This window comes from Hyla sarda, chromosome 3 (assembly GCF_029499605.1).
Source record: "Hyla sarda isolate aHylSar1 chromosome 3, aHylSar1.hap1, whole genome shotgun sequence".
NCBI lineage: Eukaryota > Metazoa > Chordata > Amphibia > Anura > Hylidae > Hyla > Hyla sarda.
In genome coordinates this window covers 2,552,916-2,574,050 of record NC_079191.1, presented here as the reverse complement: position 1 = coordinate 2,574,050, position 21,135 = coordinate 2,552,916, and the positions used below count along the sequence as shown (strand labels likewise).

Genomic DNA, 21,135 nt, shown 5'->3' with positions numbered 1-21,135 from the left:
CGATAGCGCCCACCTGACCAAATCTCATTTACTGTGAGATTTGGCTGTAACCTTTAAATTGTTTTGGAACTTTCTCATTATCGGCCTTTTGTTATTGTAGAAATGGGAACATGCTAGAATTGATGTCAGCATATTTCAAGTAACTCCATTTAATGTATTTTAAAGCTGATCTTTGAATGAAGCAGTTTACATTTTATATAAAGATGGCTTGTCGGAGGCAAAATTGAGTCTTCCATGTTGGACTTAGCCCAATATGTCTGACAAAAAAGGCTTAAAGTGTACCTGTGATCATCTTTATACAATTGTTAATCCTCTCCCCATCATGATAAACCATCCCTGCCTTTATTTTTATTATCTTTTAGTTTTCTAGTATTGTGCTCTATCTTCTGCTCAGTCTCTGTCAGCTCCACAGACTGTGAAGGGGCGTTCCCCAGAAGGCGTGACATCATCTGAAGCCCAGTTGTGTAGGACTGCCTCCCTCACTCTGCTACATACAGCTGAGAGCAGTTCAGTGTGTGATGGGTTGTGATAGGCTGAGACTGCACACACACCCCTCAGCTCTGTTACAGGTACCATTTAAATTATTTTTGAAAAAATAAATGATTACTTGACACCTACAATCTAAAGGAGATTCAACAGAAAAAAAAACAAATAACAGCAATTTCTTCAAGACATATAAGAGAAACAATGGGTATACTTGTCAGCCTAAGCATGGAGGAACTCGAGAACTATACTAGAAATGGAACTGAAGGAGGCTGCACCATATTTAATCTCCCCCCTCACATTTGCCCCATCATTTTAGTCTCTAGCCCTCAAACTTTCTGAACTCCCATAAATAACTTAACCAAGTAACCAGCTTTTTATGTCTCTTTCCCATCTCCCTGCTCCTACTCTTGCTCACACCAATTTCATAAACTATCCTACTCACACCTACTATCCTTGTCTCTGCTTCTCCCCACCGCTGGTGACATCTATCCTAACCCTGGGCCCCCTCACCAAATCCCATCCATCATCTTGCTCTTCTGTCACTGACCAGCTCCCCCTTTATCACGCAACCCCTTTATCCTCATACACATCCGTCCCTCCTCTGTCTCTCTTTCAGGTGCACTCTAGAACCTTCTCTCTGTCTACAGAAATTTTCTTTCATCGATGATCTCTTTAATATCCAAAATCTACCTAGGTTTTACAGATGTGCTTATGCCCCCTCCTGCTCACCCTTAGAGAAACCTGACAGTCAAATCCTCTCAGTCTCCCTTCTGCCACTCTCCACCATATCTTTTCTCTATTATGCAGACACAGACACCACGTTCTATAACATGACAGTCAACTCAGCTCTTGACTAAGTCACTCCTCAACCAATATGTCCTACTACAAACTCTTACATCCCTCTGCTTTACTTATCTTGCCCTCTCCTGAGTCTCCTCATATCTTACCAATTGTACATAGTCCCTCAAGGCTCTTTCCTGGGGTCCCTACTTTTTTTCCATCTACACTTTTGGCTAGGACAGATCATAGAATCCTACAGCTTCAAATATCTCAAATCTACATCTCTGGTCCGAGTGTCTCCTTCCTTCTATCCAGGATCCCATAGTGTCCAGGGCCGTCGTCAGGGGGGTACAGCCAGGACTCCAGTACTCCATGCATTAAACTATAAGCGAGTCTTACATAAGCGCCTATAGTTCAATGCAGCGCTCGGGCATGGCTGATTAACAGAGCGAAGAGCCATTGGCTCCTCGCCCTGTCAATCACTCTTGTGGGCCTCCTACAATATCCAGGCGCTGACAAGAGGCCCAGGCATCCGTCCTCTGCGCTCCGGCACATGAATGACGTTATCATCATGCGCCGGAGCACAGACTGGAGAAGAAGACAGAAGAGAAGAGTCCATGGACCGCACAGGAGCTAGGTAAATATGTTTTTTATTATTTCTATTGTTATCTATTAGGTCTACTATTTACTACCTAAGGGGGGCTACTGATTAGTGTTGAGTGGCATAGGCCATATTCGAAATCGCGAATATTCGCGAATATATGGACGAATATTCGTCATATATTCGTGAATATTCGCATATTCGTTATATTCTCGTTTTATTTTCGCATATGCGAACATTCACGTATGCGAAAATTAACATATGTGAAAATTAACATACACAAAATTAGCATGCGCGAAACTTCGCATATGCGAAAATTAGCATATGCTAATTTTCGCATATGCGAATTTTCGCGCACCAGTCTCACACAGTAGTATTAGAGCCTTCTTTACACCACACAAGCTGGAAGCAGAGAGGGGTGATCACTGTGATGTGTACTGTGAAGAAAAAAAAAAAAAAAAAAAAAACGAATATTCGTAATTACGAATATATAGCGCTATATTCGCGAAATTCGCGAATTCGCGAATATGCGATATTCGCGAATAATATTCGAATTGCGAATATTCGCGAGCAACACTACTACTGATAACTACCTAAGGGGGCTGCTGATAACTACCTAAGGGGAGTACTGGTTACTACCTAGGGGGGCTACTGATTAGAGATGAGCGGATCGAATCTGTCAAATCCAAATTCGTTACAAATTTCAGGAAAAATTCGATTTGCAACGAATGCGAATATTGCCGCGATTCTATCATGTCATTAAACTCCATTTAGTGTGGTCCAGGCTTCAGGGCATCTAAAATGGCGGATCCACATGTGATGACATGGGGCAAGAAATCCTTGGAAGGCAGGAACAAGGGTAGGTGGGGTGACCCTGAATTACATGCAGGATGCAGCCTATCAGCAGCCAGTCACCCCTGTGATGTCACAGCCCTATATAATCGGCAGCCATATTGCGGCCAGTCACTTCAGCCTTTCACTGCAAAGAGATAGAGAGGGACAGAAAATGCTGTGTGTTGCACAGAAAAACTTTTTTCAAGCAGCGATTCACCTCCTAGTCAAGTCAACGTTCTGTTGCACAGAGAGAGGGACAGAGAGCAGCGTGCGTTTCACAGAAAAGCATTCTTACTGCAGCGATTCACATCCCAGTCACTGTCCACAGCGTTCTATTACAGAGAGCAGTGTGTGTTTCACAGAAAAGCATTCTTACAGCAGCTATCCACCTCCCAGTCACTGACAGCGTTCTATTACAGAGAAGGAAAGAGAGCAGTGTGTCGCACAGAACATCAGCGATTCACCTCAAGACCAAATCCTGCCTAGAAGCACTGATAGGGAAGGGAGTGAGATTGAGAGAGAAAGTACAATTTTGGGTGTAGTACACAGCGACTGTGTGCTGCAGCACTGGTGTGTACTGGTAGCATAAGGTTTGGAGGAGGCTGGAGTCATTTGTAGGGAAAAGGGGAGGATAATGCTGGAGAAGTGCAGAGCCTAATACTAAAATGCTTGTGTTGCAGGTATTGCCCAAGAGTTTAGGCTTGAACAAATTATCATGATGTCCTGTGCCAGATGGGGAAAAAGAAGAAAATGACTCTGATCAGTGAATATGTCATTTGTGAGTCACTGCATAAAACCGTACTGTAATCTACATAAAAAACATATTTAAAAAACTATTCGATAAAGGTGTCCCGCTATTTTTTTTTCTCCAAGGGGTGCCCCAAGCCAAATTGGATCCTCAGGACCCCCTTGGCGATGAGCTGGGATGCCTGCTGAAGGATTTCAGGAGACATCCTGGTCCGGTCTGCGCCTGGTGAGCGGCGGGGACTAGAAATGCTCACGGCATACATGTACACCCTTAAGCTCTAAGTCCTTAACCCCTTAAGGATGCAGCACATTTGGGCCTTAAGGACACAGACAATTTTATTTTTACGTTTTCGTTTTTTCCTCCTCTCCTTCAAAAAATCATAACTCTTATATTTTCATCCACAGACTAGTATGAGGGCTTATTTTTTGTGCGACCAGTTGTCTGTTGTAATGCCATCACTCACTTTAACATAAAATGTATGGCGCAACCAAAAAAATACTATTTGTTTGAGGAAATTAAAAAGAAAACCGCAATTTTGCTAATTTTGGAAGGTTTCATTTTCACACCGTACAATTTACGGTAAAAATTACATGTGTTCTTTATTCTTTGGGTCAATATGATTAAAATGATCCCCATGATAACATACTTTTCTATTTTTGTTGCGCTTAAAAAAAAATCCCAAACTTTTTAACCAAATTAGTACGTTTAAGATCCCCCTATTTTGAAGACCTATAACTTTTTCATGAGGGCTCATTTTTTCCGTTGTGATCTGTACTTTTTATTGATACCATATTTTCTTATATAAAACTTTTAATACATTTTTTATTAATTTATTTTGGAATAAAATGTTATAAAAAGCAGCTATTTTTGAGTTGTTTTTTTTTTTACATTCATACCGTTCACCATACGGTATAATTAACATTTTATTTTAATAGTTCAGATATTTACGCATGAGGCAATACCAAATATGTATATAAAATATTTTTTTAACACTTTTTGGGGGTGAAATAGGGAAAATCAGACAATTTACGTTTTTATTGGGGGCAGGGTTTTTTCTTACTTTATTTTTTTACTTTTTTACTTTTATTTTTACTCTTTAACAGTCCCCATAGGGGACTATTTATAGCAATCATTCGATTGCTAATGCTGTTCAGTGCTATGTATAGGACATAGCACTGGTCAGCGTTATCGGTCATTTTCTGCTCTGGTCTGCAGGAAGGCAGCGGAGGCATTTGAGGGGACCTCTGTCTGCAGTGCAGGAGGATCGGATCGCCGCGGCAGCGCTGCGGGCGATGCGATCATCCCTTTAAGTGACCGCGATGCTGCAGATGCCGTGATCTGTATCTACGATCAACAGCCGGGACCTGCCGCACATGATGCCGGCATCGCTCCGATGCCCGCGGTTATGCTTAGGACGCAAATGTATGTCCTGGTGCGTTAAGTACCACATCACCAGGATGTACATTTACGTCCTTCGTCGTTAAGGGGTTAAGGACCCATGATGTACCGGTACGTCATGAGGCCGCTCCCGTTCTATAATGCGGGGCCACGGCATGGCCCTGCATCATAGCGGGTCGAGCCCGGCCTCTAACAACAGCCGGGACCCGTGGCTAATAGTCCGCGGCACTGATCGCAGTGCCGTGCGCTATTAACCCTTTAGGCACGGCGTTTAAAGTTGAACGCCGCGTCTAAAGTGAAAGTAAAACAATGCAGGTTAGCTCAGGGAGCTATTCGGGATTGCCGTGGTGAAATTGCCGCATCCCGAACAGCTGTAAGACACGAGGAGGGTCTCCTACCTTTCCTCTTGGTGTCCGATCGCCGAATTACTGCTTAGTGCCTGAGATTCAGGCATGAGCAGTCAAGCGGCAGAATCATTGATCACTGGTTTCCTATGAGAAACCAATGATCAGTGTAAGAAATCAGTGTGTGCAGTGTTATAGTCTCCTATGGGATAACAATGATCAGTATAAGAGATCAGTGTGTGCAGTGTTATAGTATCCTATGGGATAACAATGATCAGTGTAAGAGATCAGTGTGTGCAGTTTTATAGTCTCCTATGGGATAACAATGATCAGTATAAGAGATCAGTGTGTGCAGTGTTATAGTCTCCTATGGGATAACAATGATCAGTATAAGAGATCAGTGTGTGCAGTGTTATAGCCTCCTATGGGATAACAATGATCAGTATAAGAGATCAGTGTGTGCAGTGTTATAGTCTCCTATGGGATAACAATGATCAGTATAAGAGATCAGTGTGTGCAGTGTTATAGCCTCCTATGGGATAACAATGATCAGTATAAGAGATCAGTGTGTGCAGTGTTATAGCCCACTATGGGAGCTATAACACTGCAAAAAAGAAGTGAAAAAAAAGTGAATAAAGATCATTTAACCCCTTCCCTAATAAAACTTTGAATCACCCCCCTTTTCCCATAAAAAAAATAACTGTGTAAATAAAAAGAATATAAACATATGTGGTATCGTTGCGTGCAGAAATGTCCGAATTATAAAAATATATTGTTAAACCGCACCTTTAATGGCGTACACGCAAAAAAGTCCAAAATAGCGTATTTTTGGTCACTTTGGTCAATACGTCCTATCAATGCAAAGTAGAGGATCATTTTAATCGTATGGACCTACAGAATAAAGATAAGGTGTAGAAACGGTAGCCCCCAAAATTACAAAATTGCGTTTTTTTTCAATTTTGTCTCACAATGATTTTTTATTTCCTTTCACTGTAGATTTTTGGGTAAAATGACTGACGTCATTACAAAGTAGAATTGGTGGCGCAAAAAATAAGCCGTCATATGAATTTTTAGGTGCAAAATTGAAAGTTATATGATTTTTTAAAGGTAAGGAGGAAAATGCAAAAACGGAAAAACCCCAGGTCCTTAAGGGGTTAAGGATCGGGGATGCAGGGCATGTGCATACGCCCTGCGTCCCAAGGAGGTTAAGGTTTATTTATTTATTTTATTTTTCATATTTAATTTATTTGTTGATAGGATGATAACAAGGATCACTATGATCACAGGAATATTATCAAGAAACGAAGAAAGAAACTTTTTTTTAAACTTAATAAAAGGGTTAACAATTAAAAGGGTAACTTTTTATATATATATTTTTATTCTGGAGTGTGTGTGCCTCTTTCTTACATTGTTGGCCTTGTATGAGGAGCTGCGAGCCCATTCTCCACTATTACCCCAGAAAAAAAAAGATTGTCCAGGACTGGGCAGCCGCAGACTGGCATTATTAGGCAAATGAAAGGAATCCCGACAGCAGCTATGTCAGTTTCAATGCACTTAATATTTCAAGTTACAAACTGGTATTATTAGGCTGCTGCCGCTGCTGCTTGGTTTATATTATTTTTGTAAAATAAATAAATAAAAGAAGAAAAAAACATAACCAGCCAGGTACAAAACCAAGCAGCACCAGCCTGGCAATACCAAGGGGGCATGGTTTTCCTGTACTCCTGGTGCTGGTGGGTATCGGGGCAATAAGGGGGTGGGGGGGGGGGCGGGGTTAGTGCTAGCCATTTTATGGATTAATATTAAGCCACAGCTTAGGAATGGATGCATCCATTAGATAGCTTCATGTCTAAGCCAAAAAGAAATATAGGCTTTTTCACACTAAACCAACAAGAGTGCCAAAATGTTGACCACAACTGTATTTAGTTACGGGTTGGTAATATGTTCAGATATAACCAATTCTCAGTTTTTTTTTTTGTTTGTTTTGTTTTTTGTGCTTTGGATATTACCTCCAGTCAGCTATGGTTTGAGCAATTTGTGAGTTAGTACTTATCACCAAATCTCATTCCATAGTGGAGAGTTTAATGGTGACTACAAACGTAACTCTGCGCCGTAAGGCATTACATTGGGTGATTCAGAAAGCTCCTCTAATGTGGCATACTTGGGGTTCAGCGGCTTTTTAAAGGGGTACTCCACCGGTAGACATCATGGGGGGTCCCGCCGCTTAGAACACCGGGTGCGGGCGGCAGGATCGTGATGTCACGGCCACCACACCCCCTCCCATAGACTTGCATTGAGAAGGCATGGTGTGACTGTGATGTCATGACCCCTGCCGCCCACTCCAAGCCTTCGGAACAAAATTTTCCAAATGCTGTGTCAGTGGAGTACCCCATTAACCCCTTAAGGACGGACCAATTTTTTACCTCAATGACCAGGCTCTTATTTTTAAATTTGACATGTGTCTCTTTAAATGGTAATAACTTCAGAACACTTTTTCTGAGCGGAGCGATTCTGAGATAGTTTTTTCGTGACATATTGTACTTTATATAAGTGGTGGATTTTTGTTGACACATGCAGCATTTTTTGTGAAAAACTCCAAAATATTGTGGAAAAACTGGAAAATTTCAGGCTTTTTTTTTTTTTTTTTTTATAGTGTACACTGTGCGGTAAAAGTGATGTTATATTAATTCTGTGGGTCGGTACGATTATGGCGATACACATTTTATATTGCTTTCTATGTTCTTTTTCCTTTTATGAGCAAAATTTTTTTTTCTGCCATTCATATTCCAACAGCCGTAACTTTTTTTATTTTTCGTCCAACGCCATTGAGTAAGGGCTCTTTTTTTGCGGGATGAGCTGTACTTTTCTTTGGTATCATTTTTGCGCTATGTGCTAACTTTTGATCTTTTTTATTCCGCTATTTGTACCAGAATTGGCAAATTTTGCACTTTTTTATGTTTTTTTTTTTTAACGCTTTCACCGTGCGGGATAATTTACATTATAATTTTATAGTACACGTCATTACTGATGTGGCAATACCAACTATGTATATGATTTGTGTTTTTGATCTTTTTTGGTTATAATACAGGGCATTTTTTTTTTTTACACTTCATACTTTTATTGAAGAACTTTTTATTTTATTTTTTACACTTTTTACAGGTTATACTATGAATACGAATTCAGGTAGAAAAAACAGACATGGTCGCACATCTACAATCTTGTATAATGATCTGATTGCTTCTCAGCATAATATCAAAAACTAACAGGTAGTTAGTATACATTTTTGATCAAAAAGTACAAGCCCACTCGCCACGTCAAGGCCACCTATTCAGAGTGGGTCCCTAACGTCCCTAGCATAAAATGTCCACCACCGCCGCAGCACCAGTGCCCACGGGGGGGAACGACCCACTGGCAGAGCGGCCCCAATGCCACTCAAACCAGTCCATGGGCCACACCCCCCCCCCCCCCACAGACACAGCGCCACGGCGGCAACGGACGCCGCACAGCACCACACCAGTGTGAACAAGGTGTAATGGCTCACTTACCATGCTCTCACAGTCAGACTGGGAGGCGGCTAGGAAAGAAAAGGCCCTTGTGCAGCTAACTACTACTTATATAGGGTTGGGCTGAGGGGGTGGGGCAGAGTGCAGACACATGTTAAAACAAAAAAAAGGAGGGGATAGAAAACACAATGTGAATTCAGGTAGAAAAAACAGGCATGGCCGTACATCTACAATCTTGTATAATGATCTAATTGCTTCTCAGCATAATATCAAAAACTAACAGGTTGTTAGTATACATTTTTGATCACAAAGTACAAGCCCACTCGCTACATAAGGGCCACCTATTAACGTCGCACCAGTGCCCACGGGGGGGAACGACACACTGGCAGAGCGGCCCCAATGCCACTCAAACCAGTCTATGGGCCGCACCCCCCCACAGACACGGCGCCACGGCGGCAACGGATGCCACACAGCACCACACCAGTGTGAACAAGGTGTTATAGCTCACTTACCATGTGCTCCCAGTCAGGTGCGACCCATGGACTGGTTTGTGTGGCATTGGGGCCGCTCTGCCAGTGGGTCGTTCCCCCTGTGGGCACTGGTGTCGCGGCGGTGGTGGTCGCCGACCAGTGCTACGCCATTTTATGTTAGGGACCCACTCTAAATAGGTGGCCTTGACGTGGCGAGTTGGCTTTGTACTTTTTGATCAAAACGTATATACTAACAACCTGTTAGTTTTTGATATTATGCTGAGAAGCAATTAGATCATTGTGCAAGATTGTAGATGTGCGACAATGTCTGTCTTCTACCTGAATTCACATTATACTATGAATACATTTGTACTGCAGCACAGAATGACCTGATGAGCTGCAGACACTACAGCCTCTGGCTGGATCTTACAGGCTTCCGTAGCAGGCAGACAGGAGGTCATGATCTGGCCTCCTGCTGCCATAGCAACCAACGGCGACCCGCAATCGTATCGCAGCACCGCCGTTAGAGAACAGGGGGAGATCAGGATTGATCACGGCATCTAGGGGGTTAATGCTGCCGGGACCGGCGCGATTGTGGCTCCGGCAGCTGCGGCGGGACTCTGGCTGGGATTGACAGCCGGGTCCCATCGCCGATCTCCTGTGCTGCCCGCGACAGCGCAGGACATCGCTATGACGTATGCATACGTCCAATTGCGCGAACGTGTCGGATGATTGGACGTATGCATAGGTCCTATAGCGGGAAGGGGTTGAAGGTCCAATGTCGCTATTACTGTAAGTTCCTGTTTCCTCCATACACTGGTCATAGAGATTGGGGAGGTGATAGAGGGGTCTGTGCACCTGTGAATGTGTTGACTCACAGTTGTCTCTATGATCAGCAGAGCAATTCAGGAGAATTCTGCCCAATCATTTAGTGAAGAGTCAGACTCCTATAAATATGTCACTGCCTATATCCTTAAAGGGGTACTCCACTGGAAACAACCGGTCTGGATACCCAACCGGTCTGGATACCCCCGCGTCCCACGTTCACTCTTTCCTGCTTGTCTTCCATGGTTGAAGCCTTTGGAATAAAGTACCACTTGCATAGACTACCTGGTTCGGTGTGGTGAGTTGCTCCGTTTTTCTTCTCTTGATTGTTGATACATTGAATGGACTTGCCTTTACATAGAGCACCATTGAAGTCCCTCCAGCAGTTGCAAGGGAAGACACAAGAAAGCTGAGTAGATTGCTATATCCTGGGTGTCAGCAAGGGTGATGCCGAGTCTCTTTCTATTTGAAGATTTGAAAATTACTTCTATTTAAACATCTTAACCCTTCCAGTACTTATCAGCTTCTGTATTTTCCAAATGAAGTTCTTTTATTTTAGAATTTCCTTTCTGTCTGACCACAGTGCTCTCTGCTGACACCTCTGTCCATTTTCCAGACAAATGCCCATAGGAAACCTCTCCTTCTCCAGACAGTTCCTAAAATGGAAAGAGGTGTCAGCAGAGAGCACTGTGGTCAGACAGAAAGGAAATTAAAAAAGAAAAGAACTTAATTCGGAAAATACAGCAGCTGATAAGTATTGGAAGATTTTTCAATAGAAGTAATTTATAAATCTGCTTAACTTTCTTGCACCAGTTGAAATATTTTCCAACTGGTGCCAGAAAGTTAAACAAATTAGCAAAATCTTAATCCTTCCAGTACTTATCAGCTGTTGTATACTACAGAGGACGTTTTTTTATTTTTGAATTTCATTCCAGTCTGATTACAGTGCTCTCTGCTGACACCTCTGTCCATGTCAGGAATTGTCCAGAGCAGGAGAGGTTTGCTATGGGGATTTTCTCCTACTCGACAGTTGGAGATATGACATGGAGAGAGGTGTCAGCAGAGAGCACTGTGGTCAGACAGAAAAGAAATAAAAAAACAAAAGAACTTCCTGTGGAGCATACAGCAGCTGATAAGTACTGGAAGGATTAAGATTTTTATATGGAAGTAATTTACAAATCTGTATAACTTTTTGGTACTAGTTGATAAAAAAAAAAAAAAAATAGTTTTCCACCAGACAACCCCTTTAAAGTGTAACTATGGACATGTCAAAAGGTTTTATAGGTTAAACAGGAATGAACTGCCACACGCTTTTCTCCCTGCTCTGTGTTTAGGAGGCCTGGATCCCCCCCCCCCCCAAAAAAAAAAAACAAAACAAACAAAAAAAAACAAAAAAAAAAATTTGTGCAATTATTAAAACATTACTTTTATTCATTATAATTAAAAGGTCCAAGAAAGTGTACTTAAAAACACCCAGCACAGTCCCTATAGGGACTGTGCTGGGTGTTTTTAGTACACTTTCTTGGACCTTTTAACCCCTTAAGGACATAGCGTTTTTCCGTTTTTGCACTTTCGTTTTTTTCCTCCTTACCTTTTAAAAATCATAACCCTTTCGATTTTGCACCTAAAAATCCATATTATGGCTTTTTTTTTTTGCATCACCAATTCTACTTTGTAATGACATCAGTCATTTTACCCAAAAATCTATGGTGAAATGGGAAAAAAATCATTGTGCGACAAAATGCAAGAAAAAACGCCATTTTGTAAATTTTGTGGGCTTCTGTTTCTACGCAGTACATTTTTCATAAAAAATGACACCTTCTCTTTATTCTGTAGGTCCATACGATTAAAATGATCCCCTACTTATATAGGTTTGATTTTGTCGTACTTCTGGAAAAAAACATAATACGTTTAAAATTGTCATCTTCTGACCCCTATAACTTTTTTATTTTTCCATGTATGGGGCAGTATTAGGGCTCATTTTTTGCGCCGTGATCTGAAGTTTTTATCAGTACCATTGTTTTCATCAGACTTTTTATTCATTTTTTTATATTATAAAAAGTGACCAAAAATATGCTATTTTGGACTTTGGAATTTTTTTGCGCGTACGCCATTGACCGTGCGGTTTAACTAATGATATATTTTATTAATTCGGACATTTACGCACGCGGCGATACCACATATGTTTATTTTTATTTACACAATTTTTTTATGGGAAAAGGGGGGTGATTCAAACTTTTATTAGGGAAGGGGTTAAATGAACTTTATTAACTTTATTTTTTCACTTTTTTTGTAATGTTATAGCTCCTATAGGGACCTATAACACTGCACACACTGATCTCTTATACTGATCATTATTATCCCATAGGAGACTATAACACTGCACACACTGATCTCTTATACTGATCATTGTTATCCCATAGGAGACTTTAACACTGCACACACTGATCTTTTACATTGTTCCCTGCAAAGCCATAGCTTTGCAGGGATCAGTGGTTATAGGTGGGCTATTGCTCAAGCCTGGATTTCAGGCTTGGAGCAATCAATCGCCGTTCGGACACGCAAGAGGCAGGTAAGTGACCCTCCTGCTGTGTCCTAGCTGATCGGGACATCACAATTTTATTGCAATGTCCCTATCAGCCCGACTGAGCTGCCGGGATGCTTTCACTTTCACTTTTAGACACGGCGATCAACTTTGATTGCCGCGTCTAAAAAGTTAATGCCGGACATCTGCCAGAACGGCGATGTCCGGCATTAGCCACGGGTCCTGGCTGCTGATAGCAGCCGGGACCGTGCTGGTATGATGCTCTTGAGCTAGCTTCATAACCCTCCTATGCCGCAGTGCCGTAAAAACCTGGCGTTCTGCAGCAAGGGGTTAATTATATTGAATAAAAATAATATTTTAATATTTGCACTAATAATACAAGAGCGGGGTTTTTTGTTTGGGGTTTGGTGATTTGTAGGAGGCCTGGATGGCCCCTTCGACTTACAAAATTAGTTTATTCGACCGATAAAAACTTTGGCTATGTCCCTATAATTATTAAATTCATGATTTTTTTAATTTTTTTTATTAATTTTTTTTGGGGGGGAGGATCATTATAAAATAAAAATAATAAAAAAATTAAAAATAAAGATACAAATACAAAACAGTATACACAGTGTTCTATATAAAACAGATTTATACAATAGACAAGGCTTGTGTTTGTTCCTGTGATTTTTCATGTTATGAATCTATTTTTTCCTTATTTTTTTTTCTTTGTTTTTCTTTTTTTTTAGAAACGGTCCTGGGGAGTTTTGTGAGATCTGATGTCATAGAGAGATCACGTGCTGAGCTGCATGCAGTAGACAGTTTTGTGCCGCATGCTCTGGGGGAAGGATTGTGTTATTTCACGTGAAGAAACATTCTAAGTCTGAACAAAGATTTAGCAGTAAATTGTGCAATGTGTCAGAAGGAATTGAGAAAACTCCAAAGGAATTTAACAATACTCGACCGGTCTCTGCTTTACATGAAGTGAATCGTCTAATGAATCCCCATGTAGGGCCCTGGGTTATAACCTACAGATCTCATCCCACAGACCCAGTTTTTTAATAGTAATTTGAGGGTGGGTCATGTAACCAAAGTTTCATGCCTACTTACAGATGCAATCCAGCATTAGTGACATTAAAGGGGTTCTCCGCTGCTCAGCGTTTGGAACAAAATGTTCTGAATGCTTAGAGCCGACACAGGGAGCTCACGGGAGTTCATGACGTAACACCCCTGCCTCCTCAATGCAAGTCTATGGGAGGGGGCGTGACAGCCGTCACGCCCCCTCTCATAAACTTGCATTGAGGGGGTGGGGCGTGATGTCATGAGGGGCGGGTCTATGATGTCACGAGTTTTAAGCGTTCAGAACATTTTGTTCCAAACGCTGAACAGCGGAGCACGCCTTTGAAGGGTAGAATATTTAACTCTTACACTTCCAAATGCTACAATGTATGCACAGGCAGCAGTGTGACACAGTAAATGGAAAACCATACATGCTAAATTCACAATACTCACATACAGATTTACTTAGAGAGAGAGAAATCTTCAGCCACATAACAACTGTATACTTCAGTCGATAGGAGACGGGATCGGGACACTGCAAACATCCCCTATTAAAGAAAGCCATTCTCAACAACATGTTGGAGGGTGGTTCCTAGGTAAACAAGAGTACAGAAAATGCATATACATGTGAAGAAAGAATGATGAGCTATATACAGTATAAATATATACAGTATATATATATATATATATATATATATATATATATATTATATATAAAATACAGTACAATACTTAGATCAAGGGTTGTTCCCTAAACAATCTTCACATTAGTGAAGTTTAAGTTTTTGTTTGTGAAAAAGCAGCAATAATTAAAAAAAATATCCAAGCTTTTTATTGAGATATATATATATATATATATATATATATATATATATATATACAGGTATTCCAGGGAAAAATTTTTTTTTTTTTATTTATTAACTGGCTCCAGAAAGTTAAACAGATTTGTAAATTACTTCTATTAAAAAAAATCTTAATCCTTCCAATAAATTTCAGCTGCTGAAGTTGAGTTGTTCTTTTCTGTCTGACAACAGTGCTCTCTGCTGACATCTCTGTCTGTCTCGGGAACTGCACCAAGTAGAAGAGGTTTGCTATGGGAATTTGCTTCTTCTCTGGACAGTTTCCGAGACAGGTGTCATCAGACATTAAGATTTTTTAATAGAAGTCATTTACAAATCTGTTTAACTTTCTGGAGCCAGTTGATATATAAAAAAAAAGTTTTTTCCTGGATAACCCCTTTAATAAATTTAATAAAAAAGTCACACCCCTCCCATAGACTTGCATTGAGGGGGGGGGAGCATGATGTGACACGGGGGCAGAGGCATGACATCACAATACTCGGTCCCCGTGGTCGGGAGGCAAAAGACTGCGAACCTCCAGCGCTTCCGGCAGTACTTACAGGTGGGTGCTGCATGCTAGATTACGGTGGTCACCAGCCTTGGGACTTCCGCGATCAGACATCTTATCCCCTATCCTTTGGATAGGGGATAAGATGTCTTGGGGCCGGAGTACCCCTTTAAGACTTAGGCCTGGAAGTCCTTCCAACTCCCCTCCTAAAAGGACCAGGGTAGTGTCTTGGTTGTCAGGACAGTCTTAAGCATCTTTCGTCACTTGGGCTGGAGCAGATTATTCCAATCCTCCTCCCAGTTGAAGGATACTGTGTTTACTCGGTTTGGATACTCTGAACAGGTGACAGCAGCTGCCCAGTGGCCTCTTTTGCCCATGGGCGGAGTGTAATTGACAATTTCCAAATTAAGTTGTGGAGAGTAGCAGGAAAATAGTTGTGCTTCACAGCCCATTGGTTGACCAGTGTCTCTTCCCCAGGGTATCAGGCCTAAGGAAGACCGAACTGCCATCTTATGTCACATTTCATCCTTATTATTCTATGGCACGCAAGCAGAGGCTCACCTAGACTTGGGCTTTCTCGTCATCAGCTGTGGGGCAGGTCTCTCATCAGACAGTATTCTCAATCGTCCACCATATCACAGGAAGGAGTAGAGGTGGTCTCCATCTCCTTCTTGTGCAGAGAGGCTAGTTCTGCTTTCAGCTAAGAAATCTGAGGTTCATCCTCAAACGGCCTCTCAGGGAGTGGAGGAGACTCGGCCTCTGGTCAACATCTGTTGATCATCCACAAGGAAGATACAAGGGGGCAGCCCACTCCAAGGTGACCGGTGGTGGCAAGGACCAGCCATGTTGCAGCTTGAGATCCTGCCATGATGATAACCAGTCCGATTTTGAGAAGACCAAGTCCACTATAAATCCCCAACTTCACTTATCCCCAGTAGAGGCACTCACAGGTAAAGGATAAATGGACATTTTTCACCCCAAGTCTCATAACAGCAGCCGGAGCTCTTTTGGAGGCCAAATCCCATCGTCACCCAGTAGTAGCATGTAATATGGCAGGATCTCTGGTAGAATGCTGGAGGTTAGAATAGTGATTGTCTCTCACATGTAACTTTAAAGGGGTACTCCAGTGCTTAGACATCTTATCCCCTAACCAAAGGATAGGGGATAAGATGCCTGATCGCGGGAGTCCCGCAGCTGGGGACCCCCCTGATCTTGCACGCGGCACCCCGTTTGTAATCAGTCCCCGGAGCGTGTTCGCTCCGGGTCTGATTACGGTCGACCTCAGGGAGGACGGCGTGTGACATCACGCCTCCGCCCCCCGTGTGACATCACGATCCGCCCCTCAATGCAAGTCTATGGGAGGGGGCGTGACAGCTATCACGCCCCCTCCTGTAGGCTTGCATTGAGGGGCGGAGCGTGACGTCACACGGGGGGCGGAGGCGTGACGTCACATGCCACCCTTCCTGCGATCGACCGTAATCAGACTGATTACAAACGGGGTGCCGTGTGCAAGATCAGGGGGGTCCCCAGCTGCGGGACTCCCACGATCAGGCATCTTATTCCCTATCCTTTGGATAGGGGATAAGATGTCTAAGCACTGGAGTACCCCTTTAAGGCCGACTTGAGACACCAAAAGTTGCAGAAGTTGCCTCACTAAAATATAATGTAACCACATTGATAAATCCTCATTACTTTAAATAAAGGATGTGCACAGTATTAGTGCCTAGACCAGCAGTAGCTATAAACAGAAGAGCACTGGGGGAGGAGATGGACATACTGAGGGTTACTGGGAGACATTTGTAGATCTAAACATTTCCTGAGAAGGATCCAGATGTTTCCTCATTGTGTCTTATCAGTGAGAGACCAATCATTAAGAGAGTCCACGCCTCAGTCCTGAGTATATAAACCCTGCAGACCCGGAGCTCCAGACAACCCTCCAGAGACCCCCAAAGACATCACTGAGGGTCCTCCAGAGACCCCTTAAAGACATCACTGAGGAGCCTCCAGAGACCCCAAAGACATCACTGAGCAGCCTCCAGAGACCCCCAAAGACATCACTGAGGAGCCTCCAGAGACCCCCAAAGACATCACTGAGGGTCCTCCAGAGACCCCTTAAAGACATCACTGAGGAGCCTCCAGAGACCCCAAAGACATCACTGAGCAGCCTCCAGAGACCCCCAAAGACATCACTGAGGAGCCTCCAGAGACCACCAAAGACGTCACTGAGGAGCCTCCAGAGACCTCCAAAGACATCACTGAGGAACCTCTAGAGACCCCCAAAGACATCACTGAGGAACCTCCAGAGACCCCCAAAGACATCATTGAGGAACCTCCAGAAACCCCCAAAGACATCACTGAGGAAACTCCCGAGAGCCCCAAAGACATCACTGAGGAGCCTCCAGACACCCCCAAAGACATCACCAGACACTCCAAAGACCTCACTGAGGAGCCTCCAGAGACACCCAAAGACATCACTGAGGAGCCTCCAGAGACCCCCAAAGACATCACTGAGGAGCCTCCAGAGACCCCAAAGACATCACTGAGGAGCCTCCAGAGACCCCCAAAGACATCACTGAGGAGCCTCCAGAGACCCCCAAAGACATCACTGAGGAGCCTCCAGAGACCCCAAAGGCATCACTGAGGAGCCTCCAGAGACCCCAAAGACATCACTGAGGAGCCTCCAGAGACCCAAAAGACATCACTGAGGAGCCTCCAGAGACCCTCAAAGACATCACTGAGGAGCCTCCAGAGACCCCCAAAGACATCACTGAGGAGCCTCCAGAGACCCCAAAGGCATCACTGAGGAGCCTCCAGAGACCCAAAAGACTTAACAGGTGAGGTATGAATCATGTGACCTCAATATTCAGATTCTACATACTAACACAATCTGAAGGTCTAGCTGTACAGTGTAAAGTTGTAACTTATAAATTATTATATTAAACTAAAGCCAATGCTTATAGTTCACAGTGTGTAATCTATTACCTAGAACTGCAGATCAAATCTATATTTTCTGTACCTAGAGAGTTATCACTGTGTTACATAGGACTGCAGGTCACATGTTTGTAGGGGTCCATTCACACTATGGAATCTCGTTCTGGAAATATTACAGCAGAGAGTCCGTCTGTAGGAGGCGCCAACTGAACCAGTCAGCTCTAGGACCACACGGAAATTATTTTTTTCTACAGAATATGTTCATTATTTTCGATTTTTTGCTGTTGAAATTCCATAGTGTGAATAGTCCCTCATTTTCTATCTTGGTGTTACAAGAGAACACCGTTCACACCAGGTCCTTGTACTCTCCTCACTACATTCCCAGCACTATACACTGTATCAGGCGTCACTATATGAAGAAAATGTATTCGGCTCCCATGTATGTTTATCTATTCTTGTAGTTACAGACGAGGATGGGACACGTGATCCTGACCGCGTTCTGTATGTGGGGCTGTTTACTGATCGTGACTCTACTGATATCTGAGGAACAATTGACAAGAGCATCAAACTACATCCAGCAGCACCTCTCTAAGTGAGTACATGACTCTTCTGACTACAGCTACACAACCAAACACCCAACAATGTAGATGTCCAGAATCATCATTGTGTCAAATAATCATTTAGGTGGGGTGAGCACTCTCAGCCCTGCACTGTGTATGGCCTACCACCCAGCTTTGCCATTCTCCTGAAAAGAAACTCTGTCTGATAAAGCAGTCATAATAAAGCCCCAGCAGTGATTTGTCTTCCCTGCACTTTTCATTGCAGCAGGGCTGCCATGCCCTCCCCCTACCCCCGCACTGATGTCTTCCCTCCCCCCTCACTCTTTTCTTAGCCTGCAATAAATCTTGTCTACCTCGCCCGCCCTGTCCACTCTTCCTGCCCCTTACACTAGCTATTCTCTGCATCCAGCTGCCGGACAGTTAAATCATACTTTACCAGCAGCAGAGAGGCTAGGTTAAAGGGGTATTTCGGGCAAAAACATTTTATCCCCTATCCAAAGGATAGGGGATAAGATGTCTGATCGCGGGGGGGGGGGGGGGGCCCGCTGCTGAGACACCCCGCGATCTCCCTGCAGCACCCAATTTATATGTGGGTGCTGAATCTCCAGTTTCCGAAACCTCCAGGTCCCCTCCATTCATGTCTATGGGAGAGGACGTGACGTCACACCCCCTCCATTTATGTCTATGGGAGGGGGCGTGACGGCCGTCACGCCCCCTCCCATAGACATGAATGTAGGGGGCGTGGCGTGACATCATGTCCCCAGTCCCGGAAACCTGGAGGTTTCCAAAACTGGAGATTCAGCACCCACATAGAAAGTGGGTGCTGCAGGGAGATCGCGTGGGGGGGGGCTCCCGTAGCGGGCACCCTGCAATCAGAAAAAAACAGCTCTATCTGTATACTGCTGCTATCTCTACCCCTGCGATCAGACATCCTATCTAGTGTTGCTCGCGAATATTCGCAAAACACTAATCCTATCCCCTATCCTTTGGATAGGGGATAAATGTTTATACACCCCCCTCCAGCTCTATCTGTATACTGCTGCTATCTCTACCCCTGCGATCAGACATCCTATCCCCTATCCTTTAGATAGGGGATAAAATGTTTATACACCCCCTCTCCAGCTCTATCTGTATACTGCTGCTATCTCTACCCCTGAGATCAGACATCCTTTGGATAGGGGCTAAAATGTTTTTGCCTGGAATACCACTTTGACACCTGCTAGCAGAGTGGCTAGATTCTCCCCTGGCAGCAGAGAGGCTAGATTTAACCCTGGCAAAAGAGAGGCTAGATTCACCCTTAGCAGCAGAGAGGCTAGATCTACCCCTGATGACAGAGCATCTGAGAAGCATGTTGTGGTGTTTTTATTATTACCTATGGCTGTGTATGTATTGTGTCCCTCTTTCTTACTTGCAGGAACCTTAACTCTATATATTCCTACTTTGTCAAGTTGACTGAAGAATACACCCAAGGGTTAACCTCCAACGTTTTACAGGAGACGAAGAAGATGCTGGAAAATGTACAAGAAAGTAAATGACCATCATATCTATAAGGGAACAAGAATGGTCGTGTCTTCATACCACACATATAAAAAGGACAATAAAGAACACAGCCGCCACGCGGTGAATAATGGATCCAAACTACGGTTCCCCGATCCACAGTCAGCTGACCAACGGCTCTTTGCTGGTTGTGCCATATTTTGTTCTTTTTACTCCCCATGTGTATTTAGATGTGTCCTACCTGATGGGAACTGTAACATTTGACTGCTTTAAAAATGATGTTCCCCAATATCAGTGTTATAAAGGGGACATCAAACATTAGATTAAAGGTTTTACACCCAGAAAACCAAACATAAAAAACAATAACAATATCCTGTCAATAAAATCTATCAGTATATTGATCCCCCGCTCATACGGGATGTTATGTTTTGCTCAAATCATGAACACTCACCATCTTTAATCCCATAGCACCATCTGTTTTATTTCAGCACAGCTGCAGTCATGTTTTTTTTTAGCTCTATCTGTATACTGCTGCTATCTATGTGGGATTAAGATATATAATAGTTATACACCCCCCTCCAGCTCTATCTGTATACTGCTGCTATCTATGTGGGATTCAGATATATAATAGTTGTACACCCCCCGCCAGCTCTATCTGTATACTGCTGCTATCTATGTGGGATTCAGATATATAATAGTTGTACACCCCCCTCCAGCTCTATCTGTATACGGCTGCTATCTATGTGGGATTCAGATATATAATAGTTGTACCCCCCCCCCTCCAGCTCTATCTGTATACTGCTGCTATCTATGTGGGATTCAGATATATAATAGTTATACACCCCCCCTCCAGCTCTATCTGTATACCGCTGCTATCTCTATGGGATCAGGATATATAGTAGTCATACACCTCCCCTCCAGCTCTATCTGTATACTGCTGCTATCTCTATGGGATCAGGATATATAGTAGTTATACACTTCCTCTACAGCTCTATCTGTATACTGCTGCTGCTATCTCTATGGGATCAGGATATATAGTAGTTATACACCTCCCCTCCTGCTCTATCTGTATACTGCTGCTGCTATTGCTGTAAGATCGGGATATATAATAGTTATACACCTCCCCTCCTGCTCTATCTGTATACTGCTGCTATCAATGTGGGATTAAGATATATAATAGTTATACACCCCCCTCCAGCTCTATCTGTATACTGCTGCTATCTCT

General features: G+C 43.1%; 1 long non-coding RNA gene across 1 annotated transcript; it reads left to right on the top strand.

The window, feature by feature from the left end:
- Positions 1-17,637: 17,637 nt before the first annotated feature.
- On the top strand, positions 17,638-20,531 carry LOC130360492 (uncharacterized). The gene is made up of 3 exons (XR_008890685.1): positions 17,638-17,756; positions 18,315-18,445; positions 19,828-20,531. It is a non-coding gene; the product is annotated as an uncharacterized LOC130360492 (long non-coding RNA).
- The last annotated feature ends 604 nt before the right edge of the window (positions 20,532-21,135 follow it).